We start from the raw sequence: 25,066 nt of genomic DNA on the forward strand, positions 1-25,066 counted from the left end.
AAAACTGAAACATATCTTGCATGGAAAAGCCAGGAAAGGTTACTAAGTAAAGCTCTCTATGTGAAATAAAGCTCCCACATCAAGATCTGACCCACCAAAATGGGGGAACCCACCAGCAACTCACGTGAGATTTTCTGTCTTTAGGAACCAGGTGCAGGATGAGGCTGAACCCCAGGTGTCCCCCACGAGGTTTCTGGGGACAGTGAATCTATGAGCAGTGATGTGCAGGCTGCCCAATTCGCAAGGAGGCAAAGCCAGTGGAGAAATGAATCCTCCGTTTAAAAGAATGGCTTGTGCATGTCAAATACACAAAAAGCAAAGAAGTCTCCTGATGCATTAGTTTGCTGGTCTGGAATGGGTTTGAGTGGCATCATSATCATATGCAGAGAAGTTTTGAAACTGGGTGACAAGGCTCTGCTAAAAACCTTGCAAGATTAGACAGCTTGACACCATCATTTTTGAAAATCTACAAGAATAGCTGTCATAACTAAAGAATTTCAATAACATATTTACAGGAACATCGTGACTCAAATGGGGTTACAAGTGCAGAATTAGCACAAGTGCAACTGTGCCATTTAGCAGGGACATAAGAATGATAAATGTATTGTGAACTATGAACATGTGCCTTAGACACACTTTCATAACCCAGACCATCCAAGAAAATTTTCTTGAGTTTTAACTGCAGTRACATGTCTCACTGCTGTTGACCATCTTGTTTTCATTATGTCAGAGACTGTGGTATGAACAAAATTTTTAAAAAAATTCTAATAAGGTTTTATTTAGCAAGAATGCTTTTTAATTGAAAAAAWAARCCATTATTTCCACCTCTTCAGTTCTGCTTAATCAAGCTTCTGATTTACKGGGATTTACATCACTTCTCCTTCAAACCTATTAGAAGTAATAAGTAATTAAACCTCAGCTAATTGCACTTTCAGGTGTCTGAAAGGTCTGGGTTGTGCTTGGTACCTCACAGCTTGGGCTGTGGGCTCCATGCAGCCCTGCTATGCCATGTCATACCTCTGGTGAAGGCCAGCCTGTCCCAAATCAACAGGACCCTGGAGCAGCAACCAAAAGGCTAAAAAAAAAAATAGCTTTTGGCTTAGGACAGATATATCATACCTAATGTTTATAAAATATAGAAATATATTCCAAAATACACCACATATATATATATATAAAGTAATGTGTATTTAAATATATAATTTGTATATATTATAAATATGTAATCAAAATATTATATTAGTAATAAATTAGCAATACCAGCAGCAGAGAAAGAGGCAATTAGAAGGATAAAAATCATAGATACATACAACAGTTTGGGTTGGAAAGGACCTATGAAAATCATGCCTGGAAGTGTTCCAGGCCAGGTTGCATGAGACTGAGTAATCTGATGTAGTGGAAGGTTCCCTGCCCATAACATGGGGGTTGGAATCAGATGATCTTTAAGATCCTGTCCAACCCAAACCATTTTAGGATTSTTCAATAACACTTCATTGMGAGRAGCTSAACCCCAAACTCACACCTCATGCATTTTGTTACAGCGTGAAGTGCAGTGAAGCAGCCTCCTCCAAAAAATTGGAGGAGGAAAGTTAAAGGAACTTTATCCAGGAGCAAGCACAAAATTGTCAGGGCATTTAYTTGCAGAGTTCAACTAACCCACCTTTAGTCAGTAATTTGCATTTTGGTTACAGGGGCAGCYTCTTCCTGGTGACACAATAAGGTGGCTTTCACTCCCAGGCAACACTTTCAGGCATGCCCCCTAATTCAAGGGCAATCCTGCTATGACAGAGTTGTTAAGAGAAAAGGTTTTTGGTTTTTTTTTTGTTGTGGCTATTCTTCAACTTGCACGAGAAAATAAAGAAGTGACCCTGTGCTTCARCTGGAGGCTCCCTTTTCACAAGCACACACACATCAGCCAGCCTGTGCATCACACCTKTGCCACCACAAYAGGAAAGGCAGCACTTTGCCACAGYACGTTTGCATTTCAGAAGGACTTCTGCCTCTGTTATACCTCTTAATGGAAGGTTTCTTAACTAGAAATAAGAGCACTTTTGAACATGAAGTGATGGAGGAATAAAACAGAGTTGAGCGTTACAGGCTTTTGTTAAGGTGGCAGAAGGAATGCAAAGGCATTGGTTATTTAAATCYTTACAGGAAAACAGATAAAAGGGCTGGAGCAGCTGAGGGCAGCTCATCTCCCAGATCCCCATYGCCTCCAAAGATGAGCTTGGAATCCCAAAACAGGGGACCCTCTCTGCCACTCAAGTCCAGTTTGGGGTGATAAATTCTGCGCTGTTCCTAGGCTGATTATTGCAGCRGTGGTCCTCAATTTGCCACCAGCTATTTCCAGATGGGAAGCACATTTCAYCTCTAACAGTCAGGCTCAAGCACACAAGCATGCATGCTTCAGCTTCCCAATGGAGCTACASCACCAGCACAGCCATTGTATTTGCCCTCTGAGAAGTTTTCCCCTCTAAAAATGGTCTCATCTGATGGAAACCCCTCAGCTGGGATCTCAACCATCCCATCTGGCAAGGGACTGAGCTAGCAGGGAATATTCTTTGCATTTCTGCAAAGAAACACTGCAGTACAGCTTTAACTGTGGGTATCTGCCAGAGCAGCAGATGTTTGACGAAAACAAATTGTTCAGAGAGGGAAGAAAGTAGAAACAATAGAGACTTGGGTGTAGCTTCAGGACTGGCTTAAGCTGAAGTTTCCAAAGGGAAGGCTTCCAGCCTGCCTGCTCCAGACAGCTGCAGGAGGGACCTAAGCCAGATGGGAAAAAAAACCCTGAGGGTGGGACAGCAGGATTAGACTTTACAGCCTGGGTTACAGGGTTTAATTTGGTAAAGAAGTATGTTTACTATCTTGATATCTCTATGACAGTAATTTCATATCATAGCTCCCAAGTATGATTTTTTATAAGGATATCACAGGTCTCTTCAGAAGGTAAGGAACAGTTTTCATGTTTTGGTTACATTTTAGCTCTCACACRCTAATGCAGTTCCCCTTATAGTTTCAGGTGGTTACAATACTTTTTATTTATCCTAAACCACTACAAAAGTGCCTCTAGTCTTCTATCTGCTGTTAAAACCTCATCTCAGCTTTGGACCAGCTACTATTCAAGAAACTGCAGGGGGTAGATTTGGCATTAGAACAAATACTGAAACACAAAAAGGTAGCTCTTCAGTGGATGCTTTCTGCTCCAGGCCTCCTACCACTGCAGGGATATTACTCAAACAGCTTACCTAAAAGAACAAAATCTGAAAGCATAATTTTAAAAATTGTGTTCCTGAGTCTCTGAGATTCATTGTTTAGAGCTGATGCAGCAAGCAGCACCTTGAGGACTAGGCAGGCACAAAACCAAGCACTGCAGGTGTACACACACACACATTAAAAGATTGCATTGGTCACGGCAGCTCTCCAGCCCAGACAAATCATGTCTTCACCTCTGCACACCTCCACACCCAGCTCAGCTACTCCCCATCTCCAGTCACAAGGGTTAATAAGTTATTGCAGAGATCTRCAGAGAGAGATTTGCACTTGGAGAGAAGGTGAAGCTCCTACAGCACTGATATTCACCCTTTTGATGTCATCAGTGACCAGCAASTCTGTGACATAGCCCAAGGTCTCCCAAAGAACAGTGCTTTTGTTCAAAAATACGTTCCCATCACAAACATGATCCCACAGGGCTCTTCCAGTATAGACACTGCTGTATTACAGATAACAGCACAGAAAACAATACATGTTTTTCTGTACTACTACTACTGTCTCCTGGCAGCAACCCTCCAAAGATTTTACCTCTTTGGGACCAAGATTAGGAAACAGAAAATTGCTTCCTCTTGTTTATTTAAYGCAGGCAGAGGCAGTCCTTGGTAGACACTGATGCCAACATGACGTGTGCAGCCCGGGCAGTGCTGCCACTGGGACAGGGACCTTCGCACCCACAGCTGCACGGTCAKGGGGACACAGCTCAGCACGTCAGCAACGTATTTGTGACCATCTATTTTTATTCCTTAGCAACAGAGCAGCTTTTGGGGTTGGACTTTAGGTTTGTGTTTGTGGGGTATTTTTTTTTTTATTTTTTTTTGTATTGAATCTATATTTGGCACCTTGAGGAAATTCCTGAATAGAAGATAACAATTTTTAAAAGAGAGGATAAATGCTGGCACTCAGCTTTGCTGACAGCAACACCACTGCCAGGTTCTTGGTTAGTGTGAAGTGCTCAGACCTGGAGCCAAGGGAAGCCCTCCCATGGACCAGGCATCATCAAGAGTCATATCCCTCACACTTTCTGCCTTTTGCAAAACCTTGTCTTGGCATAAGAACAGGAAAAGATCTATTGGCTCATAAARTCTCTAAGCCTGTGTAAACCAACATCTCCAAGGCTCTGAATCTCATCGCTCATGGGTCCCACGATAATGCTTGTCCTGTGGGTAACAATGCTATTGCTGAGTGGTCCTGTCTCAGAGGGAGAGGGGCAGAGTGGGGAAGACTTCAGTACAATACAGCAATTCTGAACCATCCTTACCATAAATCATAGAAATATCAATAAYCCCCAGCTCTCTGCAGCTCTTAAATGAAAACAGGCAAATTAAATCCTAACTAATCTASATGAGAAAAACAAACAACACCTGATGTTTCACAACGGTTAGCAACATGGCCTTAAAAAACTTAAAGAAAAAGATTTGATCATAGGAAGGATAAAGATATCACATGGCTTGGCAGTTTCATCGGTTGTCATGGCAAATGAAAATCCCTGACTCTCCAACTTGCCTGTTTTACAGGAAAGGAGACAACAAAAATGCCATTTTTTATGACTAGAAAGGAATGTTTTCCTAATAATCACTCATGAACCTACTGCACACTATATGTAAACAGCTGCTCCTTCCCAGGGAAAATGTTTGCTGTTTCTTACWGAGCAGCTCCCAGCAATCCAGGCAATTCAGCCCCAGCAGACATCCAGGCGCGGGTAATGAAAATCATGTGCTCTTCTGTGTGGTGACTTCTAGCCTGCCAAAGGGAGCCTGAAGCAGCTGCCAGGGGGGTCTCAGCTCCACGAGGACTCAGCCACCAGCTCCTGGGGAGCTGCCAGCACAGCACAGCACAGCACAGCACAGCCAGGAGAAACTGGCAGCAGCATGATCCCCTGCTCTGCTCCCACACTCACCATCACCGTGCCATTTCTTGCCACACGTCCAACAATGGGTGTGTTTTCATGTATTCTCAAGACAAGCCAGAAGCATGGATATTTGTGTGAGCTTCAATCTGACAGACAGGTAAGATCAGCAAAGACACCCCAAGTGTTTGCTCCAGCTCAYGCAATCCGAAGCACCTTGCACCCTGCCTGCACAACCAGCACCACACATCTTTCTTTACAGTAGATTTTCTAAATATAGGTGGGAGTTAATTTGGCTGCAAATTCAAAAGATCCCTAGAGAGCCTGCTCCTTCCACTCATGCTGCCTTTTGTTTTTGGCTGCATGTTAAAAATCTGGGAGGCTGAGGATATCCCCACAGCACATTTACATCACTCATTCCACTACCAGGTTTTAGCCCATTGGTTGTCTCCAGCCCTTCCCCTCCTGCAAATCATTCTCCTCTCCTGGGCTTCAGAGCAACACTTTTGTCTAGAAGGAGCAGGACCCTAAGGAATACCATTTATCATACAGTGTTGTGTACGGTTCTCCTCTGCCAGTTAGGTTTTTTCCAACACCCCCATCCACCGTGATTGCATAGGGGGACCAGAAGCTGCACCACCACAGAYGGGCAGCTGACTGGAAAGCAGCCCCTTCTCCAAGGAAAGCCACAAGCTCCCTCTCTTGTCTTCTCAGAAAAGCAGCTGTATATCAAACYGCACCACTGCACTCCAACGCTGGCTGTGTATGTGCATCAAGGGCCACCAGATAGGGCATCTACCAAAGCCTCACTGAGTTTGCACTGCAAAGCCTTCACTGCAGCAGCAAAACCATGATCCTGCACAAACCTCATCCATCATCAGGGATGGCCATACAAATTAGCTAAAGGTAATGAGATAACACATGGATAACTTATTTGGATGGTTTATCTTTTGGATATGACACAGATGGAAGGCAAGTCATCCTTGTTCTTCCTCCCTGGCCACACTGCACCTGCAGAACTGGGTATGAGACACCCACCTTCATTTCCAGCCTTCATGCACCAAAAGAAGGTCACTTTGTATCAACTAGGAGATAAATAAAGTCCCACAGTAACTTCAGCAGCAACACTGTGAACCGGATCACAAGCCTCATTCATTAACCCTTACCCACAGCACCGAGGTGAAACATTGAGACCACTGAAGTTGCTGGGAGAATGCAATGACAAGCCAAGAGACAAAGGAACTTTCACCCATCCAATAAGCCAAATACATAAAGAACAGGATTTGTCCATGGAGGACTCCAGCAGACTACCCCTCATCATACTGGTCCTGCAGCATCCCCTCCCYGCAAGGGTTGCTGGCCTGCACACTCAGTGCCCCGGTGGTTCAGGGTCCAGAGCGTTTCTGGATTGCTGTCCAYGTGGGTGGATGTGGGAAGGAATAGGCAAGGAAGTGCATGGGCCAAAGGGAATTAAAAGGCCGGCTCAGAAAGAAAAATGGGAACAGACAAAAAACAAAAAAACAAGCAAGAATAATTCTGTTTGGGTATTACAGCAGAGCAGCCTAGCTCTGTTGGACACCATGCAGTTTAACTGCTTTAAATTGAAAGGATGTGACAGGGCAAATATTTTCCATCCCCACYAGGAGACTCAGTCTCAAGGCTACAGCTGGTTACACTCAGGTGTTCAAAATCTTGACCCACAATCCTGGAAGAAAAAGTCTTTCAGTCACAAAAAAGACTGCATTTTCAGCTTCTCAAACACATATATACTTAAACATTTTCCTTTAGGATAGAGCTTGACAATTGAGGCAGTATAAGCCAGACAGACTGCGCTGATGGGGGTAAGGCACATTTCACATTTGTTCATCCCTTGCATCTTCCCAATTTTGCACAAAACTATTTGGACTAGCACCATTTGTTCTTTAACAAAATGGGCAGTCTACCCAAAAATACTACTTGTAATTCAAAACTCAACAGAAGGCATTTTTATTTAGCAAAATAAAGAATTCCCTCACATCATGTTTCAGTTTGCCATTTATCCCCTCAAGCACAAGCACAGCCTTGCTGCCCCTCAGCACAGCACGCTCCCATCAAATATAAAGCAATGTACAAACAACAGCTCCTATTGCACAGCAAATTGTCGTGARTTATAAAGAGATTTCACATCTAGCAGAGCCTGTGTAAAGCAAACACAATACTTCTGTAGAAGCTCTACACTTATTTCCAGTTCCTTCTGTATGTATTTCTATACTACAAGTGACTGAAATTGCATATCCAGAGAACTGAATAGAATTTTTTTTTTTGTGCTTATTTATCCTCTTAGCAGGTATAAAAGGTGAAGACCAAAACTACAAGTCAGAATATAAGAAGATTTTTTTGCTCTGCTGATAACTGCTCACAGGACAGGTCCTATAATGGCACTTTAGATTTTATTCTTGCCTAGGCAACAGTCATCAGCACTGCCCTGAAATGGCACTTCAAACCCAAATCCGCCCATCCTGCAAAACTCTGTGCCAGAAACTTGTACAAAAGCATTATCTTAAGTCTTAATTTTAAAAGCAGATTTCTAAAAAGTCACTGTTTTCTCTCTGAAAACAGATGGTTTACAGTGAACTAACACAATTTTATTGCAGTCAGCTAACTCCAGCAAGAAAATAAGAATTCCAGCTCTRAATTTTTCTAACTACTCTGTCCTCCAACCTATTTAGCTTCTCTCCAAAGGAAAACAAACCTTCCTTCTTAACATGTGYTGCTGCTCCCTGGTAGCCAAAGCACCTCAGTGTCTCTGCAATAGCCACGTGCAGAACAACTTCAATTGAGGCAACTTGAACTGTTGGATACATGTATGATAAAAAGCAAAAGAGAAACTGCTGTTGTGGTAAAGAATCCAGGCAGGGCAACAAGGCTTGTAAAACTGACTTCATCTGGACTGGGATATTTGCTTAGCCAGCAGCACTCTCCACTACCACAGATGATGGCAACAGGAAACATGTGACAGCTGTAAAAATCTAGGTTTAAAGCTGGGGGGAAAGATGGTTGCATGAACCCAACCAGCCACACTGCAGAGAGGAGCATCCCTGCCCAGCCCAGCAAAAAAAGGGAAGGAGAAATGCTGCCCAGAGGGGATGATGGGAAGAACAAATGTCAAAAAGCTATCCCTAACTTGGGAATGACACCTGCCAGCTACCTACAGAGGTAAAAGTCATGGGGTTACCTCTGCCAAAAGTTAGAATACTCTCGTTTTTTACAATTGCAAAGGAAGTGCATATCTTGGCAAGACTGGGTGTTGGATCTGGGAATCCGAATTCAAACCCTGAGCACAAATCAGGTTCCAATGCAAATCTCAGCGCCAGCCTGAGCCCCAGCTAACACATCCATCTGTAACAGAACACACAGTTGTAAGTCACAAATAGGCTTCTGGTTCCCTSTCAAAAGCATTGAACAACCCAAGRGAATCGGGGAAAATTAGGCATTAAAGGTCAAGTATCCCATTTCTGGTGCAATATAAGGGGGACAGGTTTGAGTATCATTTTGGCACAGAGATGTAAGTGGGCTTGCAGCAAAGACAAGAGTTCCACATCCAAAAAGAGTCTATGAAGCAGTTGGAGTGAAGAACTTCACCTCCAGCAGAGAGATACAAGTTTTTACTGTGGGCTGCCTAACCCCATGCTTTGGCTCACAGCTCTGTTGATGCTGCTCTRCAGGAGCCTCACACACTGCCCCAAGTTACAGCCTGCTGCTCTAAGCGTTCCCGAAACTGATTTGGGTCTCTTTCCTTGGCAACTAACAACCTCTTCTTTCCCACAGAACTGGGCAAGCACCAAGAGAGACTTCCCAGGTACAATGCACGAGTTGCAGATGACAGGAGTCACACAGGAGTCACTGTTTGCCCTTTTTTTTTTTGTATATTTATTATTACACTTCAGCAGTCACYGAAGACAGAGTGTGCTTTTTGGAGCAGGTCTGTGCCCACTCATGTCTGCCCAAAAGCCAGCAAAATAAAGTCTCAGCATGGTTACAAACATCATCCCCTTCACCCTCAACACAAATACACTCTTGGACAGATCCAGAGCCCAGCTGTGAGAAGCACTTAGGGATTAGGAAACCACAATTAAATATGTAATGTAGAATAAAGGTAAATTATCCCTTCATTCACTGCAAYAACCAGCACTTTGAACATGAAACTAAGTCAAATGTTATCTGGGTTATTTTAGAGCACCAGAGGAGTGTTACAGACCCTATACGTGTGGGGTCTCTGCTTTACACGCTTCTTAGACTCTTCTCCCCCTCATTATTTGCCCTTTGTTGATACCTCAGTGTGCATGACACAAGTTTGCATTATACCAAGTTATACAGACTCCAAAAACATACATGTGACTTGTGCTTTGAGAAAACACATTACATTTTTTTGGTCTATCACATTGGAAGTAGCCTGGAGCATTTTTAAAAGGTTGGAGTTAGAACTCAAATGCTTCACTCGACATTTAACTACTGCAAGCACACTTTCCACCTCACACCACCCCCACATGTACATACTTTAAATTTTAAAGGGAGACCAAGTTGCATGTAAACAGTATGTACATATTTCCATTTTCCTCATCATTAACAGTAACTTCAAGYTTGTATTATGATAAAACTTGAAATCAAGGCAAGCTGATGGCCTGATGTGCTATAGAAAAATCACTYACTAAGAATTATTGTCCATCTCCGAGCACTCTGCGCCCACACGCAAAATGGGGAAGAAGTAACATATCAGGTGACTTGCCCAAAGAGAGAAACTCAGGAGTAACACCGTGTAAACCAGACCTAYGCCTCATATTATCTTTGTTGAGTTATTTTGCCTCTCCAGCCTCTTTTCCTGCTGATGTCTCCAACTCTGCTTTGCTGTTCTTTACTATCATTGATGATTATCTTTTAACTCTGCAGTCTCAATACCCACCTTCCTCTGAGCTGGTATCATGCTCTCTATGTGCATTTTTGTCTTTGTCTGCCAAGAAAGTTGTAGTAGGACTTGCATTTTTTTATGGGAACTATTTTTGTGCCATAGTCAGGAAATTTCCTGTTTTAACTAAGCTTTCTATAAAAGCTATAGCTACCAAAATAGAAAAGATTTTTTCTTCTACCTTCTCACTCAGTCCTAGGTGCTAGAGGACAGGTCATCCATAATGGCCCAGCCTTTCCTGGGATGTTCACTCCATTTCTCCATGCAGACAGGTCCATTGCTCTGCAGCTGTCCAAATTCTCTCCTAGCCACTAGTGCCTTAGTGCCACCTCTGTCCCCAGACTYCAATAGAAATGCTTTCTATCCTAATTTAATGTTTTACATGCMGCAGCTGAACTGGTTGATGCAGTTATCAAGTAGCTGATACTTACCTAAGAATACTTCAGATTTCCAGCTTAAAACAGACACCACCCATCCTCTCTTAAGCCCTCTCCTCCCTTTGCTCACAATCCCTTCCCAATCAAAGCCACACCAACCTATACCTTCTCTGTTCACACAGGTCATTCATGTGGAGAACTGGCTTAATGTCAGCTGTCAAGAGACTTATTTTCCACCGAAATACAGCAGTGAAGCCTTCTTTAAAAAAATTTTTAAAAAGTCTCTTCAGGATTATTTCAGTTATTTCAATTGTACCCCTCTAGGCTCAGCACATCTCATCTTGGATCCCTGGCATTGCTACTCAAGAAAGAGAGGTCCTGTTAAAGCACAATTTGCCCAATTTGTACCTTCAGGGTTTCCAGTTTTTCCTCTTTCTGTGGTTCCAACTCCTTGTTATCACTCTTCATACTCATTTTACAGCCTAGCCCACATCACACTAATTATTCTGAAAGCAAAAGCAGCCCTGTCAACCATGCTCTCCCTCACAGCTGCTCAGGTCTCCTTRAAAACACTCAATGAGCTTTCCCCTGCCCAGAAATGCTGCTGTCATCTGGCCTTTCCCTACCTGGTAGTGCTCATAACCTGTAGCCACCCAGCAGAAAGCACTGAGCTCTGCCAGGTGGAAGCTGCATTTTGCCACTGACAGTTTCTCAGGATACAACGATGGACCACGGCATGCTGCAGCAACGCACAGCGGCAGGAGGCAGAAGGAATCTTGCTTGAGTGGTCACTCTTGATTTAAACCAGCAGGTATCCCCTCTTGAGGCTTATCCAACTGTTCCTAAATGGAAATGTTAGGCTGTTAATGCCCATGTTACTCATTTTCCTCCAGGTCTGACCTACAGAGAAGGGCAATTCCTCCTGGATCATCAGGCTGAGAGGTGATRGTGAGATGAAAGCGTGTGGCTGAGGTTTCTTGGAAACAGCGGGAGAGTAGGGAATTATGAAGGATTTGAAATGTGACACAAGATGCATTTTTGGTATTTACAGGGATTTCTGTGACTATTCAGAGGGAGCCCTTCCCACRCAAAAGCAGAAGTGTGATGGAGAGTCTTCTTTCCCAGGAACAGCCAAAATAGCCATTATGAGCCTGTTCTTTGCAAGAGCACAAACAACTTCAATCATGCACTGAGGCACACTGGGACCCACTTCAGGCTTAGGATAAAATCACAAATGTTCCCTTTTAAAACTACAAGTCGGAGAGTAAAATGTCAGAGCCTTGGACAAAGCCCTCAAATGCCAAACAAGCTYCACAAAACACCCTGTATATCAATCCTTCAGCTGCTGAGAGCAGCCCACACTCCCAGCAACACCCATCTCCTGCACATGGAACAGCCAGTGAGTTTCAGTGCACAGCTTTCCCAATGTATCTCTGTGTATCACAACACATAACTGAGACTCAATTATTACATTCTCCCTTTTGAAAGTTCTAAACACTTCCTTCTTTCCCAAGAAGACACAGATGCTGATTGCAGGCAGGAGTCCTCTATGACAATTGTCCTCCTAAATGATACCAATTGCCTTGCCCATTTGAAAGATGCATTTGATATATCAGAAGAAAAAAAACCCTTATTATTAGCAAYGTCTGAACCACTAACCATCAAAATTGTTTGCTTACTGGACACGTTATTTTTTCCTGCATAGCACTGTCTGAATCCCTATAGCACCTTCACAGACAAAGTGCCATTAACATGCAAATGAACAGCTCACACTCCTCCTTGAGATGGTACACAATTATAGTCATAAGCTAAGGTAATGAAAGGCTCAAAACAAGACAGGTTGGTTACACATGTCACAGTATTGCTTGCAAATCATTCTCTCTTCTAATTACCACAGCCTTTCTAGGAGGAATCGATTACAGCAATATGGATGAATGGGATCCTAAAACTGAAAAATGTACTGAATTAAACATTAATGCACTCATTGACTGTTATCAGTATATATATATTTAATGGAGGGTATGGCCTAGCAAAATACAGAACTGACAAGGTTCTAAATATCCAGAAAGACCAGAATCCTGGACACTGAGGTTTTAAAATAGTTCCAACAAGCAACAGAATATACCAAAAATATAAATTCATCCACCAGGCTATAATTACATTTTGCATTTTGTTTTTGTTGTAGACATTGGTGTAAGCCTATAGCCAGGCACAAAGCCAAGCCACAAACGGTGCTCTGTTGATTGCTGAGGTCTCCATTAGGTGCTCCAGCAGAAACACTCATTTGCTCAGACCAAGCCTAAACATGACACAGTGCAACCTCTTCTCCATGCCGGGCAAGCTTCGGATGAGCACTGCCAAACAAGCACMCAAATTCAACAAGCTCCCTGCTCTTCAAAGTATTATACACACTTTAGCCCTGTTATCTAAGGAAAACAAGCTTTTGCAATCATCTAACCTGGCCAACAGGCTCAAAAGTTACTGAAGGAAAAAGTGTTTTGGTGAAGTTACAAAGAACAATATAATTTCTACAATTGTTGTGATCCCCAGGTGGCTGGGATGAGTCCAAAACCAGAATTCACGCTGTCACTATCAGGCTGACCTCTGCTCTTGCCATTTTTTGTTTGGCTGCAGCTGGCTGGTTGCTCAGGACACTGGTGCCTGTCAACCAAGAGCACACTTAGCAGCCATGCATTTCTTCTCCAAATGTTGCAATCACAACTTCCAATTCTAGCTACCTCCAATTTGTGCTATCCAGTTTCTGATCCTCTGTCTACCACTTCTGAGCTCTTGAAGCTGCAGCACTCAGATACCAGAGTTTAAAGTGCTCAAAACCTTTCTAAAACAGATGCTCTCACATGGGACAGAAAAGCTGGACAAACCCTTTATTGAGTGATCTGACACCTTGAGCCCTGTGCCTAGTTCCATTAAAACACTAACTGGTCTGGCAGATTACACTGTAGACAGTCGCACTGTTTTGTCTTACCCACCTTTGAGGAATTAACCAAAATGACCCACTTCTGACTCTGCCATCTCTCTCCAATGTTGGTGTCTGTCCTAAAATAACAATAATGTTGTTTAGACAATGCACTTAGTGCACCTATGAGGGCAGAAGCCAAGGCTCCACCATTCAGTGAACAAACCCATCTGAACACAATAAATTCTAAGCCAACATCTTTACAAAGCTACTTACACATTTGTCAGAGTAAGACAACATTCTAAAASGATTTAGGGCTAATGGGACACCAGCTTAAGAATAAGAGGGTATGCTTTCAAGTCTTGGATGGGCAAACTCCAAAGCAATTGTGCYTTTTGCCTCTGCAAGAGGAGGACAGTACAGAGTCAGCCACACCAGTCTGAGGAATCATTGAAACCACATTGATGTACCCCAGTATTTGAATAAAGACATGCAGATATACTCATACTTTGCATGAAGAGGAAACCCTGGTTGATAGCAGGGCTCTTTCTGCTCGACTTGAACTGAACCAGTGCCACAGCACCATGAAGCTGTGACAAAAATGCCATGTTTCATGTGAGAGTCAGYTGATCTGTAAGAATTGATCACATCAAAGATAAAAATCAGCATTCAGGTAGTGCCTGCTTGTTTTCTTACTTCTCTCCCTATGTCACCTCCAATGCTGGCAGAATTCCTTCCTTGCTATCCCCTCACATCCAGCTGCACTGCAATTCCATCATGCAGCACCTCCCTGATAGCTGGTGGCTGCTAAGGCACTATTTACACTGTGCTTGAATTGCAGTTTATAAAATTCTTTGGAGCTCTTCCAAAGAGAAAGCCCCACATAAATCAAAGTTATTAGTGTCATCTACAGGCTCAGTCCAGTCAAAAATTTGGTAGAGCTCACTGTGGAGACTGCAGAGCTCTGAAATACCAATCAATGTGCAGCAGAGGGGTGGAGTAATAAACTTCATTAGCATTGATGGTAACACTTTTCTTCAGTGGTATACAGTAAATGGCTGATGAATATTCAAGGCACCCCTCTGAGGTTATCTCGATTTTATGCATGGAGGCAACMAAGAAACAGAAAGTTTAGAATGAACTTGCCTATAAACACAAGAGAGATACAGAATTCAATTGTCTTGCCTTCAAAGTACAAAATATGTAATTTCTAGAGGAAACTGTGAATTATATAAATTGATTTGCAATGAAATTAAGGAGACTGTCTTTCCCCAAAACCACTAATGGCTATTCCCACCTAAGTTGCAGCACTGGTTACTCACATTACAGTAACACCTACAGACTGCAGAGAACTGCAGATTTTTCACTGTAGAAAGTGGGAACTCATAGACAGAAGTTTTATCCCTAAGACCTTACCATGGATAATAAAATCCAATCCATACACAAGATACAGGAGCAGTCATAAAGAGATTAATGACTCAAAAACTGCATCAGAGGAGGGACGARAAATGGACCAACTCTCCAGAATATGAGGCGGACATCAATAAATTCATTAGCTAAGCATCACCCAGCATTGCCCAGGAGATATTTTTAAAACCTTCCCCTGCATCTCCAAGAACTGATGTCATCAGGCAAAACGAGAAATATTGTGAGAGATGTGCTAACAAGATGGAAAGAATTTTTACGCAGTTTCACACATTTTCCAGCAAGAAGCCTGACATTTAAGCAGGGTGACCTGGTTACTAGTGGCTACTCCACAAATTGATGCAACACATTCACCCCCACAGTGACTGACAGCTGCAGTAAACAAACAATCACTCACGCTGGGTTCTTCCTCCCTGTGGCGACARCTTTTGCAAAACTGCGGAACTTAATGAGATACTTTATTTAATAATTATTTCACAACCAGCCTCCCTTATTCTAACAGATTTAGCTCCAGTCCACAATTAATGTTTTCCTAGGTTATTTCATTGTCAAAATCAATATTCCATTTATTTTGAATTTTTTCAGTTGCAAATTCTTAACTAGAGGGGATTTGTTTTAAACATGCCTGTATTTATTATGATTAAACACCAGCTAACCACCCACATGGCTGCAAAACGTATCAGCTTGAGGACACTATCCCAAAAAGTTAACCTAGCAAACTAGATTCATTTTAAGACTGGCTTATCCAAGCAGCTTCCCAATCCAGAACCACAACAGATTAGAGACAACACTGATACAAATGTGATGGCTCTTGACGAAAGATTAAACATTTTCAAGAGCAAGGTGAAGTTACTAATGATGGAAGTACATATGAAGACTGGAGAAGGAGCTTCAGGAGTTCCCCATACTACCTGCACACCTGCAGTAGAAAATTCAGGAATGGTCCATAATAAACATGTGCAAGGGCAGAGGACAGGGGAATCCCAATCATCTCCAGCACAGGGATGCCCAATGAGACCCAGCAGACCCTTTCTCACAAGCCATGCTATTGAAGACTGTTTTTGTCAGTGCTCCCTAGTGGCACATAGGGACCTGCATGGCTAAGAGCAAGTGCATCAAGACACAGCTGCCCTGCAGAACCGTGACAAGAGAACTGCTACTTAAAAGAAAAGGAAAAAAAAATATTTCCAAGTAGAGGGAAACCCTTTACATTAGCAAAAGACACWTACAAACACAATGGAAATACTGACAAGTATCTCAGGATACAGATATATTTAAATTTGTTTTCCAGTTTTGGGTGGTAGGCAAAAGAGACAGAATTTGGAGTCAGTGACTGCTAAAAGACACTGATTGTTTCTGCACTGAGTAGACACTACATCCCTGCATGAGCTGTTCAGGACATGCCAACGGCAGGTCACAACACAAGATGAGACTTCATTCCTACAGATCCCACAAAGCACTYTCCAGCTGAGCCCCAAACTCATACCTCCCTCTCCTAAACAGGYCAAGCAGAAATCCATTAACCTGGAGCTAGGAGCTCAACTTTAGGCTTCCTGTTTGCCTGCTTAAATGAAAGAGTTAACAGAAACCTGTGTTTATGTGGGGGGTTTCTATGTGTGCACAAACACATCAATCCAAGCAAAATGCTAGTACCACATTTTAGAAATGTGAATACTGCTGACTTGAAGGGAATGGGCACAGTTCCCTTTTTAGAAGGAACAAATTGTTCAGAACAAGGACAAATGCAATACAGAAATCAGGCACTGACTCTGCTTCTACAGTTTCAAGCTGCTGCTACATGGAACTCTGACGCAGACTTTGCATGTTTGATTTTTTCAATAGACCAAGCATTGCTCAAGAATCCCCCTGTAACTACCCAATGCTCTCTARAGCAAATATTTACAATGAGGATTTTCATATTTTCATATGTGATAAATTAGAGGGTGCCATAATCTTCTGTTGGCTACAGACAGGAGACAGCTACTGGCAATAAGGCTGCAGTAATTGCAATGGTGCAGATACTCGCTGCATGTGAGTATATTTTAGATAGAAATTAGTTAGAAATTTAGATAGGAATTAGTTGCAACCTATGTTAAAACACCCCCTTTAGAATAAAACCACTTTCTGTAATTATGCCACAGAAAAGGGGATTACTGAGAAGAACAGCAGAGCCCAAAGCCATTATCACATAGGTTGAACTTGCTGCTACATCTCCAGTGAATCAAATGCAGAACCTGACTATTCAGAGGTCCTCAGCAATCCACAGACATATAGAAATCCCAAACCTGTCCTTACCTTTTTGTGAAAGCTAGAGATTTCTCCAGTTTTTGCTGGGGTTTAATTAAACTMATTTACCACAGGTTTATCTGAGTTAACACCTGTTCTCCACAGGACACCCTGAACTTCAGGGGGCATGAGAGAATAAAAAGGCTAAAGCTATTTCTCTTAACCATCTTCTTAATAAGCAAAAATGAAGTGACACCCCCACAGCAATTTCAGGCTACCTGATTCTCACCTCTAAAGATTACTTGTCTCAGGATGGAATAATCTGATGTCTCCAGAAGACTAGCAGGGATACCAAATGAGTCAGAAAAGCTTTTTCAAGCTTACATTTACTTTTCACGTATTTGCATTCATAGCTGTAAAGCAAGAACAATAGGAAAAGGATTATTTTTTCAAGTGGCAGTGGTCCCCTCTCTCAGTTAATCAAGATCAGCAGCTATTATAATAAAGTTTCCATCTCCAATGCTGGAGTAGATGGAATTTAAAACTCCCTTCTACCAYCAGAAAGCAACAAGAAAATAAGACCACACTGTATGGGGATGCCTTAGTGGATTTCTTGATGTCAATTCAGGTTATACAACGTTGTCTTACTATGTTTTTAAGTAAGGATGTTATTTTCAGTAAATATTCCCATGTAGACACAACTGTCATGAAAACACCATGCTTTAGGCCCCAGAAGCACCACGAAGAAATTCTCACTAATTAGACACGAATCTGGCTTTCTTTAAAAACTTGTTAGATGAAAAGCCTTGACTGATCTATTTTCCATTTCTCTGAGTTCAGGCAATGAAATTTAAATCACAGAGAAGTGYTAATGATTATTTTTGAAGTCCGSTCTTCATTACTGAAAGCATTCTTTGCAACACAGCAAACCCAAAACCTCTTTTTTAATCCTGGCAATCCCTTTAAGTTGTTCTTTGATTGGTTGTAATCTGAATGCTGGCATTCACATCTCAACTAACTAKCTACATCCCAACCATGGATCTGGGATTTTTCAGGAGCACAGATTTTTCTGGATCTCTTATCATGCTCATATTTATGGATAAATGACTATTTCGACCAAAAGATGACCATTGAAAAGATAGGAAGRTTTGACAAGTTCCCGTGCTTAAGGTTTCATCTGTCTCAGGGAAGAGCACACACAGAGTGATCTACTAACCAGACACAAATTCTTCTACTCAGCACCTTTAATAGTCTGTTCCTATAGGCTTTAATAAGTTGTTTCCTAGAGACATCACATCTTCTTCAGCTTAGAGTCTCCATTTATACCAATTCCTCAGATTTATTTGTAGTCTGGGAGTATCCAAGCTMCAAAAGGTGCAGCTGGGGTGGCTACACTGGAGCAAGAGGCTCAGGCAGATGGAAAACAAGCAGGGAGAAAGCAGGTGGGAACAAAGACATTAGCAGCTCCCCTGGAGCTGGTGCTGTCACTTTAGCAACATCCTGAGTAGTGAAACATCCTGTACAACCCCACACAGCTTTGTTAGGGCTGGAAGAGCACTATGGAGAGCAGCAAAGGCTTTGGCTTCTCCAAAGCAGAAAAGCAGTGACCTCATTGCTCCCCATGGCTTCGGAGGAATGGAAGTGGAGAGAGAGGTGCTGATGTCTTCCCCCTGGTATCCAGTGATAGAATGCATAGGAATGGTTCAAAGGTGCACCAGAAAAGGTTCAGACTGGATATGAGGAAGCATTTCTTTATCAAGAACATGGTGAAACACTTCAGCAGGCTTCCCAGAGAGGTGCTCAATACCCCAGCCTATCAGTGTTCAAGAGACATTTGGACAATGCCCTTAACAATATATTTATGGTCAGCCCTGAATTGTTCAAGCAGATGGATTAGATGATCCTTGTAGGTCCCTTCCAACTGMAAATATTCTATTCTAACTGCTTGATTACTCTGGAGAGGGGTCCCATCCTTCTGCAGCCAAGTAACAGGATAATCCCTCCTGCCAAAGCAATGAAAGCTTTTTTGGGAGGGTTGTTTTTCACTGGTGGTTTTTTTTNCTTTTTTTTTTTGGCTGCAAGGATTTTGGTCCAAAACACTCAGGAAAGCACACGCAAATGATGCTTACTGTGGGGTATGCGAGACTCTCATATGTGGTCGGATTCATTTTTTTCACTGTTCCAAAAAAATTGGCATCAAGGCTCAGYACCAGCCCACGGGATGGTAGTTTCATGACAATTCTCTTTTGCAAACAACAGCCTGGATTTATATCAAGAAACACTCCCACTTTAAATGCACACATGCTGCCCTCTGAGTAACTGAGKTTTTGCTTAATCAAAAAAAGCAAAGTTTAGTTTTTGGAACCTTCATTRCAGAGGAGAAGCAGCACAGTGCAGCAGTGGGTTGGGCAGCTGGAGCCCTGCACGAAGTCCCCCTCTCTATGGAGGGCATCTTCAGCAGAACACAGTAACCCAAGCACTGTTTGACTTCTGTACTTTGGCATCCTTATCCCAGTGTACCCCAGTAACCCCCACAGTGTAATGTTCCCAGTTCATTCCCCCCCCCCCCCCCCCCCTCCCTTTTTAAATTCAGCCTGCAGGATACAGTCTTTTGAGAAACGATGCACAAGCTCATCTTTTTTCATGCCAGCACAGTCTTTCCTCCCCTTCCTCTTCTCTCTTCCCTTTTCCCATTACTCTTTTCAAGGTCTGAAAGAAAACACTATTCAGATACTTAATGGTTACAGTTAACTTTTAGTTCAGCAGTATTTAAAAGGCAGTACTTCTGCTAAAAGGAAAGAAAATAAACAGTGTATCCTGTGATGTTTAAAAGGACAGCAGCAGATTTCTGTGAGACCTTACTGAAGGCTTTCTCCTCTGTYTGTACAAGTATTCCCTAATTATCTCAGGAAACTAATAGCTAGGTTAAATACATTTTAAATAGGTTAAAATTGTACCTTAGGTATATTAGGGAAGAGTGCACCTCTGCAGTGTAGTGAGAGCAGTAACTCCAGGAGAGGTGAGATGACAAATAGCAAGTGAGTCTCAAGCTGTTCACAACCTAAATATCTCTCCTCGGCTCAAAGCAACAAAGCTCTCTAATTATTTTTATCTAGGTGCAAGGTGAAATCAAATGACATTACAACACAAATCTCACTAATACCTTATGCAGGRCCAATGTTTAATAGCACAGATTAGTTAYRAAAWTACTGCAACAGATTTCAGTGTGGTCTTGACTCTTTTAAATGCTGACAATGATTTTAAGGGACAAGTTTATCCTTGTTCTACCCTACAACATCTTAGCACTTGAGAAATATTTAACTCCAACCCTCCACGCCCCCTTTAAATTCATGATTTATGCACAGGCCAACCAGGATTATATGACAAACATGACAGATCACTTCTTTCCCACTATAAGAGAGCCATTRAAAATAAAATGAGAATTTAGTTAGTTATTGACAGAAGCACTGGGAGAGAGCAGGAAACTAAATGACTTGATGCAAAATGAAATTGTGGAAACAAGAAGTCAATCAAAACACTGCCTCAGGTCATCTCATCTGTCCTCCAGCCAAAGCAGAGCTATTGTTGAGCATCTCTGCCCCAAGACCTCTCCAACTGGGACGATGTTTCTGGTATCAGAAACACATCTGTAATACAGAAAATGAGGTCTCCTAAACCTCCTGTTCCAAAGTTTTGCAAACATCCATCCAAGCATCAGTACCTAAACAGTTWCATCACTGCAAGGTATGCCCATCTTGTGCTACTTTCCACACTCCTGCCGTGCCAGCCACATTGTTGCAACGAATCCTCCTAATTTTCTCACTGTCTGGGTGGTTATTTGACACCATGCACAAACCAGCGCCCGGCACATTCCCTGCTCCTCCTTCTGTATTCAAAAAGAACAAGGCTTGCACTCAAACTGCCAGTCCTATCCTTAAAAAAAGGCAATAAGCCTCAAAATGAGAAACGGGATTGATCTAGTTCTCATCTATTATAATTTCTTGCTTGGCTACATTTTATGTAAAACTAAGAAAATGCCAACAGCCCATACCACTCACAAAAAAAACGCATCTGCTAATGCACCTCTCTGGGACACGCCACAAAACTTAGAGCAAGTGCCTCGATTTGCCAGTGGATGGATGCCAGCTAGGCTGTCCCAGTGAGAACCAAAAAAAGGCAGCTCCAAAGTTGAAACCAGAGGCTCTCTACAGCTCATATTAGAGAGCCACCATACTCCAGCTCAGCCTGTGAGCAACACGTAAAGCTGCAGCTGGGTCTGGGAAGATAAGGAATGCAGAACTGATCAGTCAACAGCAGAAAGCTCTTCCACAGCAAGGTGACAAATGAAGGTTGTTTCCTTGCAGACACCCTTCTGCCTTTGCSTCCTCAGTTCTTCCCTGAAGATCCACCTTCAGCCATCCACCTCTTGCTTCAGGAACTTCAGCTGTCTCACCAAATTCCAATTCCAGGCTACAGAAACCACTGTACTCTCAGGTCTCATCTCTGGAGCAGAGAGGAAAGTTAAGCTTAAAAGCCAGCAAGGCTGGCCCAGCTCTGGCTCTTTGCAGTTCCTCTCATCTCACCAGTCTTGCAGKTCCCCTGCACATGAGGTTGGGTGACACCCAAACATCCCAGGGTAGCCTCACTTCTGGGATGGACAATTTAACCAGTTCAGGGCATGTAGGTGATTCTGATAAAACACTTTGCAAGGATGTGATTTCTGRCTTTACTACAAAGCCAGTAACCAGCATCATACTCAATTTCATGAGGAACAGGACTAAAATACAAGAAAGCTCTGCAAAGTATGACCACAAGACCTTAATTGGAATTTCCCTTCAGGAATTGGATGCTAGCAAGAAATTGGGAAAAAAAGTAAAAGACCYGAGGAAATATTGAGTGCTGCCTTCCTGGGATATTCTCTTAGCTTCCAGCAATTGGCATTTCGGAGAATTCTTGAATCAGTGTAAACACACCGCATTTAGATTTTTGCAGGACAAGAGAAAGAGTCCCCCAGCTCATCTGGGCTTTTTTCACAGCAATTATTTACCTACTGAGTGATTTTCTGCCTTTGGTCCCTTTTTATGTGTCTATATTTCAGTTGTTGAAAGGCAAAATTCCATCTGATTAATAAAATTGTGCAGATTTCTGAGGTACATTTTTAATCCACCTCCTGATAATACAGCTTGAAGATGCTAGGATGCCTTCTCACAAGTCTTTCCAAATCCAACAAATGTAATAAATTTTGGAAAATATACAAATATGTATTGCTATTTATGCTTGTTTTGTTAAAGATATATACATATAAAAAGCAAAAAACAGAATTAAAAAGGACATCACAAAAATTGTATTACTTAAATGCAAAATCCCTGGCCATKAATTTCTTGCTTGTTCTCACCAGCTTCTATATCAGTATTTCCCAGAACAATTCCCAGGATATACTTTCAAATTATCACTTCATTTCCAGTGCCTTCTATCCCAGGCTATCAAAATTACTGCTATAAAACTTCTGCAGCCAAGATAGGAAATCCTCTATTAGATTATCTGTTCCCTCCCTGGTAAAATAGAAGAGGRAAACGCCATTCCAGGAAACAAAAATGTTAAAAAAAGACCAACTGAAGGCAACGCCTGCATGCACTGTTGTTCTTCCCCTTTCAGTCAGTTAGAAAGAGGAAGGAAAAAACACAGATAAAATAAAAGCAAGGAGGTGTGGATGCAGAGTGTTAATCCCACTTGAAGAGAGGAATCTGTAAAACACCATCCTTTGCATATGGACACCCCAACACCGCCTGGGTGTTTACAAACACTTTGAGCAAACCAAACAGGGAGTTTCATTGTCCCCACTGCACTCATGTCACCCGCTCCCCAGCACTGCAATTCCAGGGAGAGCCCTGCCAGAGGACACACAGTGCCAGCTACACAAGAGAAGCGCAGAAGCAAATATGCAGCAGAGGGGGGAAAAAAAATTAAAAATATCAGCTCAGCTGCACTCTCTCTTGCTGCTCTCAGAACWGCCTCCAAGTCAGGCTTTGGTGAGGATTAACTTTAAAGGGCACTGAAAGATACTGACAAATCTGAAGCAAGCAGGACCCCTCTGTGTGCACACATTTCATTGCCACCAGCACCAAATGAGATGTCTGGGGTCCACAAGCAATTATAGAAGTTGTCTACTTATAACGGGGGATAACACCTTTGATATTATATACCTAGGAGAAAATAACCTAGTATATTGCACTAGTATCTCAGCACTGTTCAAGTAAAGCTCTGGACTGCACCTCACAAACAGCAAGGAGCAGGGGAACAAATAAAAAGCCACACTAAAATGAAGCTCTACTGGACCACAAAGTTTCCACAAAGTTTAAGATATAAGCACTTCTTGAATTTATGATAAAAGTAAAAAAGATGAATGTTGAAATAAAACATCAGGCTGTCCAACCAACAATTTTTAAGACACTAACTCATGATGTGACTTGGAAAAGAAACCTGAGCCAACTGCACACAGCCAGGATTGAGAGTCAGTTGGATTCAAATCTCCCCCGTTTCCCTTAGAGGGGAAAAGGAACAGAGGTGCCAAAACAACGAAGCCGCACGAAAGCACAACACCGCCCCAAAATCCATCCTAAAACACACCTCGTATTTATTTTGTCCTCAGGAGCCCGGGTCCTGCAGGCTCTGCAGCGCTTAACGAGAACAATTCCAAATCCATCTTATTTTCCACTCTTATCCAGCGAGGGACACAAACGAGACAGGGCTCCCCGCGGCTGGGGACCGCGCAGCTCCAGGGCGCACGGAGCATCCCGGAGTTGCGGGAGTTTGCCGGGGGCTGCGGGACGCACAGCGCGGCTGCGGGGATGCTGCCGGGCCCGAAGGGCGGCGAGGGGGACTCAGCTCCGCAGGGTGAGACCATTTAGGGGCTTAGGGTATTTTCCCTTTCCTCCATCCCTCCGCCCCTCCTATTTCAGCAGGACCAGGGAACGACAGCGCAGTCCCGCTCGGCAGCGCTGCTCCCCGCTGAGGAACACACAGTGCGGGAAGGGCATCGGGAGACGGGTGGCCTGGGAGGGAGGGGGTAACAGGATAAGGAAAAGCACACGAAAAGAGAAGAAGAGCGAGGAACTCACCTGGTTTGGGATTTTTCCTCCCTCTCCACGACCATAAAACGAGGCGGGAGCTAGGAGCCGGTCACCGGCGATGGGAAGCAGCGGCAGTCCCGGGCCGCCCCACGCTGGGGATAGCGGGGCTGAGCGCTGCAGCTCCGCACAGCCGGGGTAGGTGCCAATCCCGGAGATGAGCGCAAGGCAGCCCTCTCCCACGGGGATGGGTGCTGGCCACCSTCCCGGCGCAAGGCAGCTCCCCGGGATGGGGGCAGCGGAGCTGGGCGCAAGACAGTCCCGCTCGGGAACGGGTGTTCAGTCCCCACTGCCCGTGCAGTGCAGCACAGCGCAGCCCTCCGGAATTGGTGTCGAGCCACCCTGCGGCCAGGACGCCCGGGATAGGAGCAGCAGGGCTCGGCGCAAGGCAGCCGCCCGCGGGGATGCGAGCAGGGCCGTCCGCCCCAGCAGAAGAGGAGCGGGAGCGCGGCCCCCCCGCCGTGTCCGGCAGCGGAGGCGGCACCGGCCGAGCACAATGAGCGGCGGCGCGCGGCGCGCCCCCGCGGCCCCCGCTGGGCAATGACATCACCCCTCTCGTCCGGTGGGGCGGGGCCGCTGCCCGTGCCGCCGCCTCGCCATTGGCTGGCGCCCTTTGGCAGCAGGGGCTTCTGGGACTAGTAGTTTCTTTGGGAAAGCCACAGCGAGGCAGCGCCAAGGATGTGGACTCGGTTTTCCAGCAGGCCTCGCGCCGCGCGGCCGCGCTGGGGAGCGGGATGGGGAAGGAGGTGCTGGCGGTCGCCATGTTGATGGCGTGGGAGCTTAGCTCGGGAGGAGCGGTCSGGGAGCCGGGTTAAGATGTCGGAAAAGGGGGAAGGGTGGGAGTGCTGTCTTGGTTTTAGGGGCAAGAGCTTGTGCTAGTGGTTGAGAAAGAACGGGAAGGCTGAGGAATAGCYGGAGGGGCGCGGTAGGTGG

The 25,066-nt window shown here is 43.8% G+C and overlaps 1 protein-coding gene across 3 annotated transcripts in view; it reads right to left on the minus strand.

Annotated features, from left to right (window-relative positions):
* The window catches only part of RAB30 (RAB30, member RAS oncogene family), a 48,250-nt gene extending 23,590 nt beyond the window's left edge, over window positions 1-24,660 (minus strand). The window contains exons 1-2 of one of the 3 annotated variants that reach the window (XM_057364037.1): window positions 24,125-24,660; window positions 17,296-17,419 (exon numbers count right to left, since the gene is read on the minus strand). The gene's annotated coding sequence lies outside the window, so the exon portion shown is untranslated. The remainder of the gene's footprint in view (window positions 1-17,295; window positions 17,420-24,124) is intronic. The other 2 variants (XM_057364036.1, XM_057364035.1) reach the window with 2 other exon arrangements.
* Between the last annotated feature and the right edge of the window lie 406 nt (window positions 24,661-25,066).

The sequence above is a fragment of the Malurus melanocephalus genome, unplaced genomic scaffold, assembly GCF_030028575.1.
Source record: "Malurus melanocephalus ecotype Western Australia unplaced genomic scaffold, MMel_1.1 scaffold_34, whole genome shotgun sequence".
Classification (NCBI taxonomy): domain Eukaryota; kingdom Metazoa; phylum Chordata; class Aves; order Passeriformes; family Maluridae; genus Malurus; species Malurus melanocephalus.